Here is a 14,983-nt window from a genome sequence, read left to right on the forward strand (position 1 = left end):
TGATCCTCCTCACTCTTAGAGTAAATCAAGATATCGTCAATAAAGACTATGACAAACAAATCTAGAAACTGACGAAACAGCCTACTTATTAGGTCCATAAAAGTTATGGGCATTAGTCAGTCCAAAGGACATAACTAAGAATTCATAGTGACCATATCGGGTTCGAAAAGATATTTTGGGAATGTCAACCTCCCTCGCCTTCAACTAATGGTACCCTGAACGAAGGTCTATTTTGGAAAAATAATTGGCACCTTAAATTTGGTAAAAAAGATCATCAATTCTGGGAAGAGGGTACTTATTTTTATATGTGACTTTTTTCAGCTGACATTAATCTATACACTTACAGAAGAAGCCATCTTTCTTACACACAAAGAGTATCAGAGTACCCCAGAGAGAGATAATAGGATGAATGAAGCCTTTTTCAAAAAGGTCTTTTAGCTGTTCGTTTGACTTTTTCAGTTCTGCAAGAGCCATTCTATATGGCAGAATAGAAATAGGTCGGACAGGTCAATGCCACAGTCTATCTCCCAATCTGGTGGTATCCCGGGAAGGTCATCAGGAAAAACTTCCAATAATTCATTAACTACAGGGATAGACTGGAGGGTAGGACTTTAAGTACTAGAATCTTTGACCCGAACAAGATGGTACAAACAACCCTTAGATATGATCTTACGGGCTCTAAGATAAGATATGAATAATCTCCTAGGTGCTAGAGAATATCCCTCCTACTCTATCGCTGGCTCATTAGGAAAAGAAAGGGTGACTTTTCTGGTTCTACAGTCTAATGTAGCATAACTTGAATGGATCCAATCCATTACCATATCGCATCAAAATCAGTTATATCTAGTTCTACAAGGTCGGCCACAGTATTATGATTAAAAATAGATACCACACAATTTTTATAAACCCTCCTACCGATTATAGAACCGCCAACAGGGGTGGAAACCGAAAAGGGTTTCAAAATATTTTTAGGTTCAAAACAAAAACTAACTACCATGTATGGGGTCACATAAGACAAGGTAGACCTGGGATCAAGTAACACATATACATCACGAGAGAAAATATGTAACATATTCGTGATCACATCTGGTGAAGCCTCTAAATCCTGGCGGATAGACAAAGCATATAATCAGTTGCGACCACCTCCAGTAGCCAAAGTATCACCCTTTAATGAAGGAGCTACTGGAGTAGTCTGGGCTTTCGGACCTCCAAGGTTTTCGCTAGTCATGGGATAAAATCTCTGGATATGACTTGTCTGACCATAATTATAGCATACATTACCCCTGAGGTAGCATCTCCCTGGGTGATTCTTTCTACATGAATTATAGAGAGGGTATGATCTGGTAGGATGAGTCACTCTCCCTTGGGACTTAGTACCCTAAGCTCTAGGCCTATCCCCTGACTGGGACCATTTCACTCCCTAATGCCTAGGTGTAGGTGCACTTACTGAAAACTGAGCATTACTCCAAAATATCTTCTTATACTACTTATTACCCCAATTACCATCTTGGTGCTGGCTGTTATTTTGATCTACAAACCTAGCCCTCTTAGCCTGCCTTTCCCTTTTCCTTACCTCTGCTTGCCTTTTCTTCTCCTCTTCTACCATCTACATATGCACTGATAACCTGGAGAAATCCATGTCCTTGTTCAGCATTTCCCCCTTATATTCCAACACTAAATCATTTGAGAAACCAGATGCAAACTTTCTCATACGAGCCCTCATATTGCCCACTAACTCTGGAGCATAATAAGACAACTAGGTGAACTTTAATGCATACTCTTTGACACCCATCTTTCCTTGTTTCAGTTTTATAAATTCCTTAGATTTTTCTTCCCTCAGATCTTAGGGAAAGAAATGATCCAGGAAATCTTCCTATAAAATAACCCCAAATAGAAAGTTCAACATCACCACCCTTTAAATCATCCCACTCATTATACCACTGGTTAGCTACGTCCTTCAACTGATAGGCTACCAACTCAACCCCTTCAACTTCATTAGCATGAATAACTCTAAAAATTTCTCTATTTCATCAATGAACCCTTAGGGGTATTTCTCAACCTTTGTTCCCATAAAGGTGGTTTGGGTTTACACTCATGAATTGGACAACTCGAGTAATTTCAGATGAACCAGACACAGAGTCCATATCTTCAGACCGACAGGTCTGAGAGGCCACAAGATGAGCAATCATATGGATGGACTGTTAGAACTTAACATTTGAGACTTCTCACTGAGAAGGCTGGGTACGGTTAAAAACAGACCGACGAACTCAAGGTGGACAAGTTTGGGCTGGAGGAACTCCTGAAGTAGCAACAAACTCTGGAGTACGAGCTCTGTGATGGGTTCGCATCTCATGAGTAGAGCGAACATCATTAGCTTGGGTATTTTGTTTGTTGAATCTATGGGGAGGCATTATCAATCTTTGAAATATTAGAAATCATGAGTTATGGGACATTCAGACTCTACAGCATGAGCTAGAATATTGAAGAAAAGAGAGACATTCCTAAACGCCTAGTAGCTCTCTCCTTATAAGTATGATACGCTACACACTCATAAAAAACACTCTACCTGACGCGATTTCACAGACACCCTGGGATCATGAACCGTGCTCTGATACCAAGTTTGTCACGACCCAAATCAAGGCTCTGGCCGCGATGGGCATCCCAAACCATGAAGGTCTGAGAACCCTCTTAACTAGTAATCATATACATAATTCATCTATTATCAAAATGAGAAAGCAAACTAGAAACATAGTCATTTTATTATTGCAACATAACAATGTGGAAATTAAATTCAGAAAGACCAAAACCATCTAGAATAATCTGTCTGAAACTAGGACAAGGGCCCAGGTCGGACCATGAACTAAAACCAAATAAAAACATCACATGGAACTAGGCCTTACGAAATAAGGGAGGCTCACCTAGTCCAAATGTTAGATGAAAATCTACTGCTTAGCGGGACCACGGGACTGAGCATCAGATCCTTAAATATAGGGGGGTCAATACATAATGTACTAGTATGTGAAACAATCTAAAATAATATAATTTTATACAACACAGGTGAGAGAATTTCATAAAAACATTTAGTACAGGATACTTAAAACACATGGGCATTACTTGATGCATCAAAATAAAATAATTTATCGTAATCATGAATACTACTCTTAATTTAACTTCTAAGCTAGAGGGTCCATCCTACAAAATACAAATACCCGCGGGCTATATGGGTCAGCCCTCGACTCTTCGGCCAAGCCCCCAATCTGAGTTTGTCGCAAAGATTGGAGTATCATGAAAAAGGTATGCCCAACTTGCCGACATACAATGCTATCCCAACTTACCGAATAGCACATAAAACCCGTATCGGCAAAACAACATTTCGGGATAAGAGTTATCTGAACTCAAGCCTTGTTCGGGTAACCAACTAGCTCTCTTTAAGCCCAGTTTTTAATCCCTTAAAACCATGCTTCATACTTTTAAAACATTTGCATCTTTCATGTTAAGGGCACCTTATGATAGGTATCGTCATACCTAGAGTTGCAAGCCATAGCGTGTCATGTCATAATCATAGCTCTTTTTGTAAAAGAAATCATATAGATGACCACCCCAAAATATACTAATATTTAAGGAGGAAATTCTTTATTCAACACGCATGCAAACATATACAAAATACTCTCTCTGAAACACTTTATCATAAGGTGGCCAATCTCTCTTTGAAACACATGTATTTTCTTTAGATTAACAGAATGAACATTTGTAACAAGGAAAGTACCCTATCATCATGTGTTGACAGTGTCACCCATAACTATATTAAGGATCTTATTTTCAAAACCATAGCCGATACATTTGAAATAACTCGCAATACAATTAGATAATATATTTCATAATAAGAGAGGGAATTTTGTTGTTCATGCTCTCAATTAACTTTTCAAAACTGAAAACACACTCATATAAGTGAATATAAATCGATTCTAGTAAAGGAGTTTAAAACAATATATATACTTTTAGCAAAACAATCATGCTATTCTAAAGATATCAAAATAAAACCCTTTTTGATGTAAACATGACTATGTATCTTTATAACTTGATAAAACAGTAAAACCTTTGCCCATGGAGTTTAGGATAGTTCACGTACCTTTAGTTTCTTAGCTTGAAGAATTAAACCCTAATCTTGCTATTTTATTGCGATTCTTGAACTTGAAATGGTTGAATCTAAGATTACTTGAGGAATAGAATGGGATTCTTGTCCTTTGGGGAAGAGGGAAGGGTTTGTTTGATAGTACAATTGGGGAAGAAGACAATTTACGCCCTAATTGATGATTTTAATCAGGATTGGATGAATTGGGTTGAGGGGAAAAGACTCAATTGCCCCTTAGGCAATTAAATTTACAATTGAAATACTTTAACGTTTTAAAGATCCACCACGACGCGATGAAGGCCCATCGCTATAGGCACCACGACGCATGTTATCGCGATGAGGTGCTAGAATCGAAATCCAAACACGACCCAATCCTCATCCGAAAAATCCAAAACTTCACCGAGACATGCTCCTTACACCCCTGAATATGAATTAACTCAAAAATCTATGTCTCGGGGTCAGGAAGACCAATTTAAAAATCCTCAAAGTTAAGAGATAAAAATATGACTAAGTCCCTAACACTTTATAAAAATTTTCAGGCGTTAAACTCCCTATGCATGTAACTAAGAACTGAATCAAGTCAAGAATAATACGAGGTGTTACAAGACAGCAGTTTGCAAGTAGGACAAGCTCTTCAAATAGGTTGTGACCTTGTCGTGGTATCTCGTGACACTTCATATGGTATAGGTTCTGTCCTCGGGGAACTTGAACAAGATAAACTTTCATTGAGAAAACAAATAAAAAGCTCCCCACCAATCAAAGTCATCGAACACTCTATTCCTACCACTAGAATTTGGGACTGATCTGGACTCCTGTCGGGTACCCTTTATCTTTCAGACTGCTGCCTACAGATTTTAGACTTGAAGAAAAGCAATTACAATTGCCAACTACCTTGTATTACCATCGAGATTCAGTTCAGCAAACTATTTCCTTAACCTTCCACCTATGGAATCTCTGCAGGACTTTACATGGAGTGTCGATCTAATTATGTTACTCGAACTAATAGGTTTGCTTCTCCTTCCCCAAGAGCTTTCCTAGATGTCTCTTCTTCAGTTCCTTCAAACAGACCTATATCTGAAACCAACTTTGATGCAGGTCTACCATCTTCAATGACGTAAATATCTTATGAGCTGACTGTACCATCTTCAACAGATCTGAAAATCACAATCTGATAGCTCCTATATCCTCCTAGGTAAATTTTTGAACTCAGCCTTGAATTCTGATGAGCTGACTGCACCGGCTTATTATGGACTTAAGTAAAATATCTTATGTTGGCTTAGAAGTACCAAAATTATGTGTGGTTAGCGGCGTTGCAAAGAAGACCAGTAAAGCTACCTCATTTACGAAAGCCACAGTTCGGTTGTATCCATATTTGTTCAGGTATTCTTTTTGAAGTTAGCTTTTGAATAGCCACAAAAATCCCAAACTTAAAATCTTCGCTTTCCATTGGACAGATTTTTAATTCCTCTGCATGACACACTTCTGTGACCACAATGCGTTGCATCCTCGTCTAGAGATAGTAAGTGACCAATGAGATTCGAATACCAAAATCCTTACCATGGAGGTTCAGCCTCCAACGATCAGTGTCTTCTCGCTTGACAGAGGACTGTTTTCCGAATCGCTTCATTATGAAGAATGGTCACAAATGTAGACCAAAGCCGTCATCAGAAATTTCTCGGGCAAGGCCATTAATATGAATGTTCCGCTGCTGAAATCCGCAATTCATAAGGAAATTGCGCTCGCTGAATCTTCTCATCCTACAGGATGTCTCAGCAATTGGAGTGTTCCGTCTTGTAGATTTGGCAACGTCTGCTACACGTCTGGCTACTGGGAATGCATAGAGGATGTGCTGCCCCGAGTTGTGGATTTTGATAATTTTTTTATAAACATATATGACTCTGTGTATCTGACCTGTTTCTTTTTTATCCAGATTTGTGCAGTCTCACTAAAACATCCCCGTCTTGGTCTAGGAGCGTGTAAGCTATGAGCTAATTGACTCTAATGACATAAGACTTGGAAGGTCAGCATATCCAAATATCAAGTCAAAGCACCTTCTGGATTAACAGAAATTCATTTTTGAAGTCCATCTATGACCTGGCCTATTTTCTAACAGATTTGCACAATTTCACCAAAACATCCCTGTCTTGACGTAGGAGCGTCCAAATGATGAGCAACTTAATTCTGTTGAAATGAAACTTTGAAGGCTACGAAATATCCAAAAATCAAGGCAAAAATCCATCCGGATTGACCGAAATCAATTTTTGAATTTGACATACAATCTTGCCTATTTTAGATTTGCATAGTTTCACCAAAACGTCCTCATCTTGACGTAAGAGCTTCAAAATCATGAGAAGCTTGATTTGGTAGAAAATATACGTAGAATGCCTCAACATACATAAAAATCAAGGCAAAACTCCTTCTGTATTAACGGGAATCAATTTTTCAAAGATAAAAAATTGTGTTATTTCTTTTTGACAGATGTGTGCAATTTTACCAAAGTATTCCCGTCTAGGTGCAGGAGCAACCAAATAATGAGCGAGTAGATTTCATAGAATCTAGAGTTGGAAGGATAAAATTCTTCTGGATTAACAGAAATTGATTTTTGAATTGGGATAAAACTGGCAGGCCATAACTTTGGACAGCATTCTTGCGTGTGCTTCTCTTTTTGTATCTTTCTCCAAAAAGGGTTTTACCCCCTTCCTATTTTAGGTCTGTATGAGGGTGTAGATAGTCTCTATTTCAAACCGAGAAGATGCAAGGTACCAACTGGCGGGTTAACTCTTGCGGCTAAGCAAGATGAAAGACTTGGAGTACTCCTTCCACAACCTTGAGCATCGTTTCGTTGCAGCTATGTGATACACATTTTGAGTTTTTCTTTAGCAAAAGACAAGTAGTGTGTCCTCTGTTGCATCTTTGGCGAGTGAAGCATGCGGGACGCCCTTTTCTTGAAACTTGGTGAGAATATGGAGTATCCGAATCTTCAAACTTTGACGTGGAACAGTTCTTTCTTCGAACTTGGGTAGGTACTACATTGACTGTCCTTTTCACATTTTGACGGCTGGATTGGAGTATCTATCCTTTAAACTTTGTTGATTTCCAACTTCAATAACTTCTGCAAAAATATTTGTTTCTTGATGCAGGTATTACGAGTTGCTTGACATTGTGAAAATGAAACTTTAAGAGGTATGTATATCAAAATTTAAGGGTCAAACTCGTTCATGGACGGCTGAGTTAACTTTTTTTTTTAAAGGTGATCAGACATCTACTGCACCAACTTTTCAGATTTGTGCGTTTATGGTATAAAAGCCATAAACCAGTGTAGGAGCAACAAAATCATGTGCTTCTTGTTTTGTTGGCAAGAGGGACTCCAAGAGCTACAACTATACAATACTTGTGGCCAAAGCCTTCAGGGATTTGTACAGAATTTCCTTTGAATTTGGTTCAAATCCTGCCGAGCTCTTCTTCTTCAGAGTTACACGTCTATGGTATAAAATCCATAACTTGGTGTAGGAGTGCCCAAATCGTGATTTTCTGATTTCTTTGGAAAGATACTCCAAGAAATACAATATGTAGAAAGATCATGGCCAAATGCTTTGCGAATTTGTATAGATTCTTCTTTGAAGTTAGCTCAAATTCTGTCATGCTCGTCTCTTCAGATTTGGATGCCTATGACATAAAATCCATGACTTGGTGTAGGAGTGCCGAAATCACTAGCTTCCTATTTCATTGGAAGGAAGAATCCAAGAACTACAATCGGTAGAAATATCATGGGCAAACTTTATAAATTTGTACAGATTTTACTTAGAAATCGGCTTAGGTTTTTTTTGGTCTGATTTATTTGCTTTGTGCGTCTATAGAATAAAATCCATAACTTGAGCTTGAAGTGTTGAAGTTTTGTTAAATCAGCCTGAATTGACGCGTACTATTTTCTGAAGTTGATGCTACAATCTGAAGTTATCCTGGACAGTATGCTTCATGAGCGATTATTCTCCTTTTTTTAATCTTCTTTTATAGGTATTTGAGAGGGTATAAATGGTCTTGATATCAGACCAAGGCAATTCAAGGGATGTCCATATATGTAACAAGGTACAATTTGACATGTTACTTCTTGTATCTTGGTAAGAAAAAGACTTGAGCAACTGCATTCCATCCTTGGCTTCATCCTTGCACCTTGGAGAGAGATTTTTTTAAATATCTTTTTTGAGCTCAAGCATGTGCCCATCTCAACATCGTGTGTTGGTGAGCAAGAGGTTTGGAATAGTCCTCCCCCACTTTGGCAACACATCATCCTTATCTTTGGCTTGATAGAGAGTACACTCCAAAATTCTATCCTTAAAGAACGAAGTGCATGGAGTGTCCTCTTCGTGTAGTTTAAGAAGACGTAGACATGGGCATCTAAGGTACATTTTTTTATTCAAACATGGTTGAAAGTAATATTTGATCCTGAGCAAACACTAGGTCCAGAATGTGATAAGTCTTGATTTTCAGCTAATACATAGTGAGTTTCCCATATTCTTCTTAGTAATTTCAATGATCCAACTCTCATGATATGTTCCAAACCTCCATAGTCTATAGGTGTTTTCGTTGTTATGGCAATTCAAAGCAGATGAAGGAAAATCTTCCAGCTGCTTCATATCTGGGAGGGAATGTGTAACAGGGCATATTCTGAAAGACGAATATGTTAAAAGCTGAAGTGCTTCTTGGCATAAAGAAGAATGAAGTCGTTCACCTCAATCTGCCTCCACGTCTTTCTTTTGCTGCTATTTGCGTTCTTGATATGTTAGCTTTGGCTTTAGTCTGGTATTGACCTTCTGCAGATCATTTTCTTGGTGAGGATACGTTAAGGATATATATATATATATGTTAATATATATATATATATGTGTTAAGGTGTATCAAAACTAATCTCATTCCATTAGTCTTTTGTGAACCACTCAGGATTCATGTGACCCAGAAAATTACTCAGATGTGACTGAAGAATGTGATGACTTGAAGGCATCTCAGCAACCACACTCAGTTCAAAGAAGCCGTATACAAAATCATGCAAACAAGTATGGAGCAGCAGCTATTTCCTGTACCGAGCAGAACGGAAATATAAACAATTCTCCATCTGCCCAGCATGTCAATGTGGGCTGCTTGAAAGATACACAAGGCAGCGGAACTGTGAATTAGATTCCCCAGCATTAAAGGTCGTACGTCAAATGTCTAATAGAAACAATTTGGAAAATCACAGCCAAACATCTCTTGTTCTGAAGGTAGTAGTTTGAAAGCGGGACAAGCTCTTCAAACAGGTTATGAACTTGCCTGGGTGTCTCGTAACACTTGGAATGGAAGAGGTTCTGTCCTCTGGGAACTCGAACAAGCTAAACCTTTATTAGTGAGCAAACAAATCAACAACTCCCCATCAATAATAGCTGGATCCTCAATCAAAGCCATGAAACACTCTTTTCCTGCCACTAGAATTGGGGACAGGTCAGGACTCCTGGTGGGTACCCTGCATCTTTCAGACTGCTGCCTACAAATTTTCAACTATAATCGCCAACTACCCTATATTTCCCTTGAGAATCAGTTCAGCAGACTAGTCTCCTAACCTTCCACCTATGGAATCTCTTCAAGACCTTACATGGACTATCGATCAAATTATGTTACTCGAACTAAAAGGTTTACTTCTCCTTCCCCAAGAGCTTTCCTAAATGTCTCTTCTTCAGCTCCTTCATACAGGCCTACATCTGAAACCAACTTTGATGCAGGCCTACCATCTTCATTGAGGTCTAATCGTAACTCAAGTTCCCATTTTCCCTTCTCTAGTAAATGTACGTACCCTACCAATCCATGTTCCCAGACGTGGTGCGAGAACTACCCTCAGTGAAGTATTCTCAAGAAATTTTCCTACGAATGGGACAGGTTTACCTCCCTTATTTTACTTCTCAACCTTGCACCCCGATGTATGCCTCCTTCATTTTCCGCCTCATGTTATGATCTATTGATCCTCACGTCAGACCCAATATATATGTTTAGTCGTTGATATAGTACACAGTGCAGTTCTTGATCAAGAAATTCCTCATATACCTCAAATGTTATTCGCCGGCCTAATCAGGGGTTAGCGAGAAACCTCAGCAATATACCTTTGGTGGTTGTAAAATGTCAGAAATAACAAATTTATTGGCAGGTGCTATGATATATAGTTTTCATTCTTTTGCTTAAGCTCTGTCCGCCCCCCTCCCCCTTCCCCCCTACCCTATTTTTGGCATACACATGAACATAGACGCTCAAACTTCGCTTGAGCCGGCAAGATATGAATTATGAAGATTCAATGGAGGCAAGAAATTGAAGGTTGCTATAAGAAAGAAGAACAAGAAATGGAAAAATCAAAGTACCATGAAGAGAAGTTTGGGTGTTGGAGATGAAATGAGAAATGAAAAGTTCAAGATCAAGACTCCTCATGTTGTCATAGTTGCTACTACACCAAAATAGTCAAGGTGGCCAGTCACAGTGGCCAAGACAATAATAGTTCCAATAGTTTTGATTAAACCTTTTTATTTTTATTGTAGTCGAGTCTTATGTTTAAAGAAACATTGTACTCCTTGGTATGTGTGTTTTCGTAATTATGATAGGAGAGCATTTCTTCTACCGAAGTTATTGGATAATTTTACCGAGTTTCTTGGAAAAAATTTACTTTGGATCTCATATGCCATGTAATAGTTGTATGTACCATTTAATATTTTGACAGATGAACTTTTTAGGCTCCACCTGTCAGAGAATTCTTTTTATCAACCCTCTTCGTTTTCTTTTCAGTTTCACCGTCATAAACTTTTTTACTTCGACAATCTATGTTTTGTTCCTTTGCTCTTTCTTTTAAGGTTATCTTTTACTTATTGTTTTCTTTATGTTTCTACCTTTACCCCTTTTCTTCCAAATTCCTTCTTACTGCTCTTGATACCAAGTAGTTGGTATATTGAAGGTTTTTCTTTTTCCTCGTAGTTATTATTTGTCGATATTTATATGCAAATTATATGGTACTCACGTTTTCCTTCGTTTATCTTATTTTCTTAATTTTATTTCAAAATAATTATTTCTTTCATTTTTAGATAATTTTTTAATTTCAATTTTTTACGTGGCATATTTAAAATATTTTAAATTCTATATCATTTTAATTTAAAATCAAAATATTTAAAAGTCCCTTTTACTTTTTAAATCTTGCAAAAGAACAATCAAACAAATAAATTTAAATGGAAGTATTGTTTCCATCAGTTAAATGTATGAGTGATAACTCAACTTATAGCAATTGACCACCAATCACTCAACTTTATCTTGTGTTTCAAAAGTCATTTTATTTTGCCTAATTAGTTTTCGTAATTATTTTAGCTCAAAATACAATTTTTAGTATATATTTGATGATGTGATAGCTCTAAATTTTAAAAAAAGAAATATTTAAAAAATTAAAATTAATATTTAGATTTATTTAAGACCAACCTATTCTAAATTTAAACCAGTTCTTGACCGACCACCTTAAAATAATTTTACTATACAGGAGATTATCTTAATAATTAGAAAAATATGATTGTTCTTTAATTTCTAACATTCTAATATTATAGATGTCCTTAATAATATTGAACCATAATGAACAATATTATATAAACTCAATAATGAAAAACAGATTCATCATCTATGAGATTTAATTTCAAATTTTTGATATTCAAATTTTTCGACACCAACAAAAAAGAGAGTATAGTGAAAAAAAAAATTATTATCATGGTTGAATGGCCAAAAAAATTACTTTGTTTACAATTATGTACAAATAAGAGTTAGGATGAAAAAAAAAAAGGAAACAAAAATAATCAATCTACAAAGTATCGAAAAAGGAGGGGGGAAAAGCAATTTGAGAAAAAAGCCAAAGAACGACAATTTACAAAAATAAAAAAAAAAAAAAAAAGTAAACAAAAAGTAACTAAAAGAAAAAAGAGCTAATAATGATTTGTCTTAATGACCAGAAAAGAAAAAAAAAAGGAAAAATAGTTCAGTGGAGCCTTGTACTATGTCTGTTTTGTAATATGAATACTCTTACTTACATGTTTGTCATCTATACCCTTGAACCCACTAAGAAGCAACATTTTAAATACTTTTTTTATTAGTGTAACACACTCGCCCCATGTCAGCTTCCACGACTGTCACGTCAGCTTTCACGACATTTTCAGGTATTACATTAAATTTCATGTCATTTTTAAAATGATACATAAGAAATTAAATATTAAAATAAATTTAATTAAATAAAAAAATATAAATTGTAGAAAAATTTAAATAATCATATTTTTTTTCTCACAAATTAAATATCAAATTCATTCCAAATAATTAAAATTCTTCTCCAAATAATTTAAATTTTTAACTATAAATTCATATATGCAAACATAATGAATTTTTTATTTTTAAATTTGAATATCTTTAACAAATTCACAAAAACTTTAAGTTTTTTCAACATTATTCTTGAAATTCAGTAATTTTTCAATATCCACTGTCACTCACTTTCAATTTAAATTTAAATTTTAATCACAAAAAATATGAAAATATTTCAACTTAAATTTTAATCCAAAAAAGATATGAAATGATTTGAATTGAAAGAAGAATTTAAAAAATAAAATAAAAAGTGGGGGTGGGGGTGCTGGGCGGGGCTGGGGGTGGGGGGAAGGGGACTGGACGAGGGTAAGGGGTGGGGAGGTGGCTGGACAGGGGAGGGTGCTTGGGGAGGGGGGCTGGACGAGGGTGAGGGATGAGGTGGCGGTGGTTGGATGGGGGAGAGGGCTGGACGAGGGGTGAGGAGTGGGGTAAGAGGTAGTTGGACGGGGGAGAATGCTTGGAGAGGGGGGCTGGACGGGGGTGAAGGGGGGTTGGACGGGGGTGAGGGGTGGTGTGGGGGGGGGGGGCTGGACAAGGGTGACTTTTTTATTTTTTATTTTTAAATTTTTAATTTTTAAAAATATTTTTAAATTTAAAAAACTAGAAAAAAATTGACTACCCTTTTTTTCTAATTATTTTAATATAAAAAAACCAAAAATTGGCCCCTTCTCGCGCCTTGGGCGCGTGCCTGCATGTGCCTCGTCCTACTCAGTCATTTTAATGTCACATAGGTCTGGTCAACGATCAAGAGGTTAAAAATGTTGATTTTTAGTGGGTTCAAGGGTTCAGATGACAAACATGTACAAGAGTCCACTGAGCCATTTTGCCAAAAAAATGAAGAATATAGGAATTGATCTGATAGTGGGACCCATAAGGTCCATTTGTCAAGAAATTAAATGCCTCATACACTTGTGACATGGCATATCAAATTCATAGTAAAAATTTTCAGTTTCTTGGACATGATTTTCTAAGGATGTGCCAAATATGTGGGGGAAAAGTCAATAATAAATAGAAAAGAAATAAATAAAATATATAAAAGCATTGAATTTGTTTGTTTCGATACAAGAGATCGACCGAATCAAGATATATAGCTGTCCGCAAAAGGCCAGAATATCATCAAAGAAATTTAAAATTATTTAAGTGTCCTACTTGATAGTTGAACCCATGACCAGTAGTGTAGCCACATATAAATTAAGTATATTATGTATATGAAGAATTATATGAAATATATAGGCTAAAAGTTATTGTTCATACATATATATTAAATCTTGAACAATATTAACGAAATTTTTGGTTTCACCACCACTGTCCATGACCTGTATATAGCAATTTTGCCCTCTTTGTTGGCATAATAGAAGTTTCTTTGTACTCAACTTTCTGACAAAAGAAAATCCAACCAACGTCAGTATCTCTTAAGATGATCTCTCAACCATGATTATGCAAACCACCTGCATTAATTTGTGATCCTTTATTATTTTAAATTTTTGAAAAAAGTTTTGCATGTGTCTATTGTAAGTTAAAGTTCTTAATGACACTATAGAAATGACATATATATACAGTTTATAATAGAAGTTATGTAATATAAAAATCTTTTTATATTCTTATTTGTCCAGGTAAATGAGGACATATAAAATGAAAAGCAAGTACTTTACCATATAAATCATGAGCTTTTTAAATATAAACTCATGATTGATGTTTAGGTGCAGATCACCTATATATCATCGTATATATTGATGTTTAGTTTTTTGATATAGTGAGTCATCCTTCTTTTTGAGTTTTTTCAAATTATATTTGAAATATTTGACGCACTATTATATTTTTTGGGCTTCTAAATTCAGAAATAGCATACTTATCCCCTTAATTATGAATTTCATAGCAATAGTTTCATAATTACATAATATAGCAAGTTGTATTTTGTATTTTTATAAACTGTTGCTACAAAAATACAAATACATATGATTTTTACTACCCTTATGATCGATATGTATTTTGTATTTTTGCAAACCGTTGCTACAAAAATACAAATACATACAAATACAGATGCTACAAAATGTAATTTGATAAAAGTGTTGTTATTTTTTGTAATTTAATATTTAAATATGCTATTTTATATATTTTTTCCTATAAGTATTGTATAAGCATGCATATACGATGTATAATTATATATAGGAGATGTGTGTACATTCATATACATTGTAATACAATATTATACAGTGCAATAGTTCATCACCCTCAACGAGCTGCTTTTCTTTTTTCAATTCCGGCCAGTTTAAAATATTCTTATTTTTATATTTTATTATCGGTGAGTTACATTATTCTGGATATATCACATTTTTCAGGATTCATCACATAATTTTATACCGACACATCACATTCTTTCATTTACATAACTTAATTTTACACGAATACATCACATTCTTTTGTGATGTATTCGAGCTTTCAAGTAAAATCAGGAATTTA

The 14,983-nt window shown here is 35.8% G+C and overlaps 1 long non-coding RNA gene across 12 annotated transcripts; it reads left to right on the plus strand.

Annotated features, from left to right (window-relative positions):
- Positions 1–4,782: 4,782 nt before the first annotated feature.
- Positions 4,783–10,767, plus strand: LOC124889311. 12 transcript variants are annotated; one of them, XR_007048199.1, is made up of 8 exons: positions 4,783–5,138; positions 5,228–5,324; positions 5,413–5,512; positions 5,587–5,651; positions 6,063–6,152; positions 6,842–7,151; positions 7,273–8,961; positions 9,071–10,767. It is a non-coding gene; the product is annotated as an uncharacterized LOC124889311 (long non-coding RNA). The 12 variants fall into 12 exon arrangements; XR_007048196.1 differs by having other exon boundaries at positions 4,786–5,138; positions 5,587–5,978; XR_007048198.1 differs by having other exon boundaries at positions 6,063–7,151.
- The last annotated feature ends 4,216 nt before the right edge of the window (positions 10,768–14,983 follow it).

The sequence above is a fragment of the Capsicum annuum genome, chromosome 12, assembly GCF_002878395.1.
Source record: "Capsicum annuum cultivar UCD-10X-F1 chromosome 12, UCD10Xv1.1, whole genome shotgun sequence".
Lineage (NCBI taxonomy): Eukaryota > Viridiplantae > Streptophyta > Magnoliopsida > Solanales > Solanaceae > Capsicum > Capsicum annuum.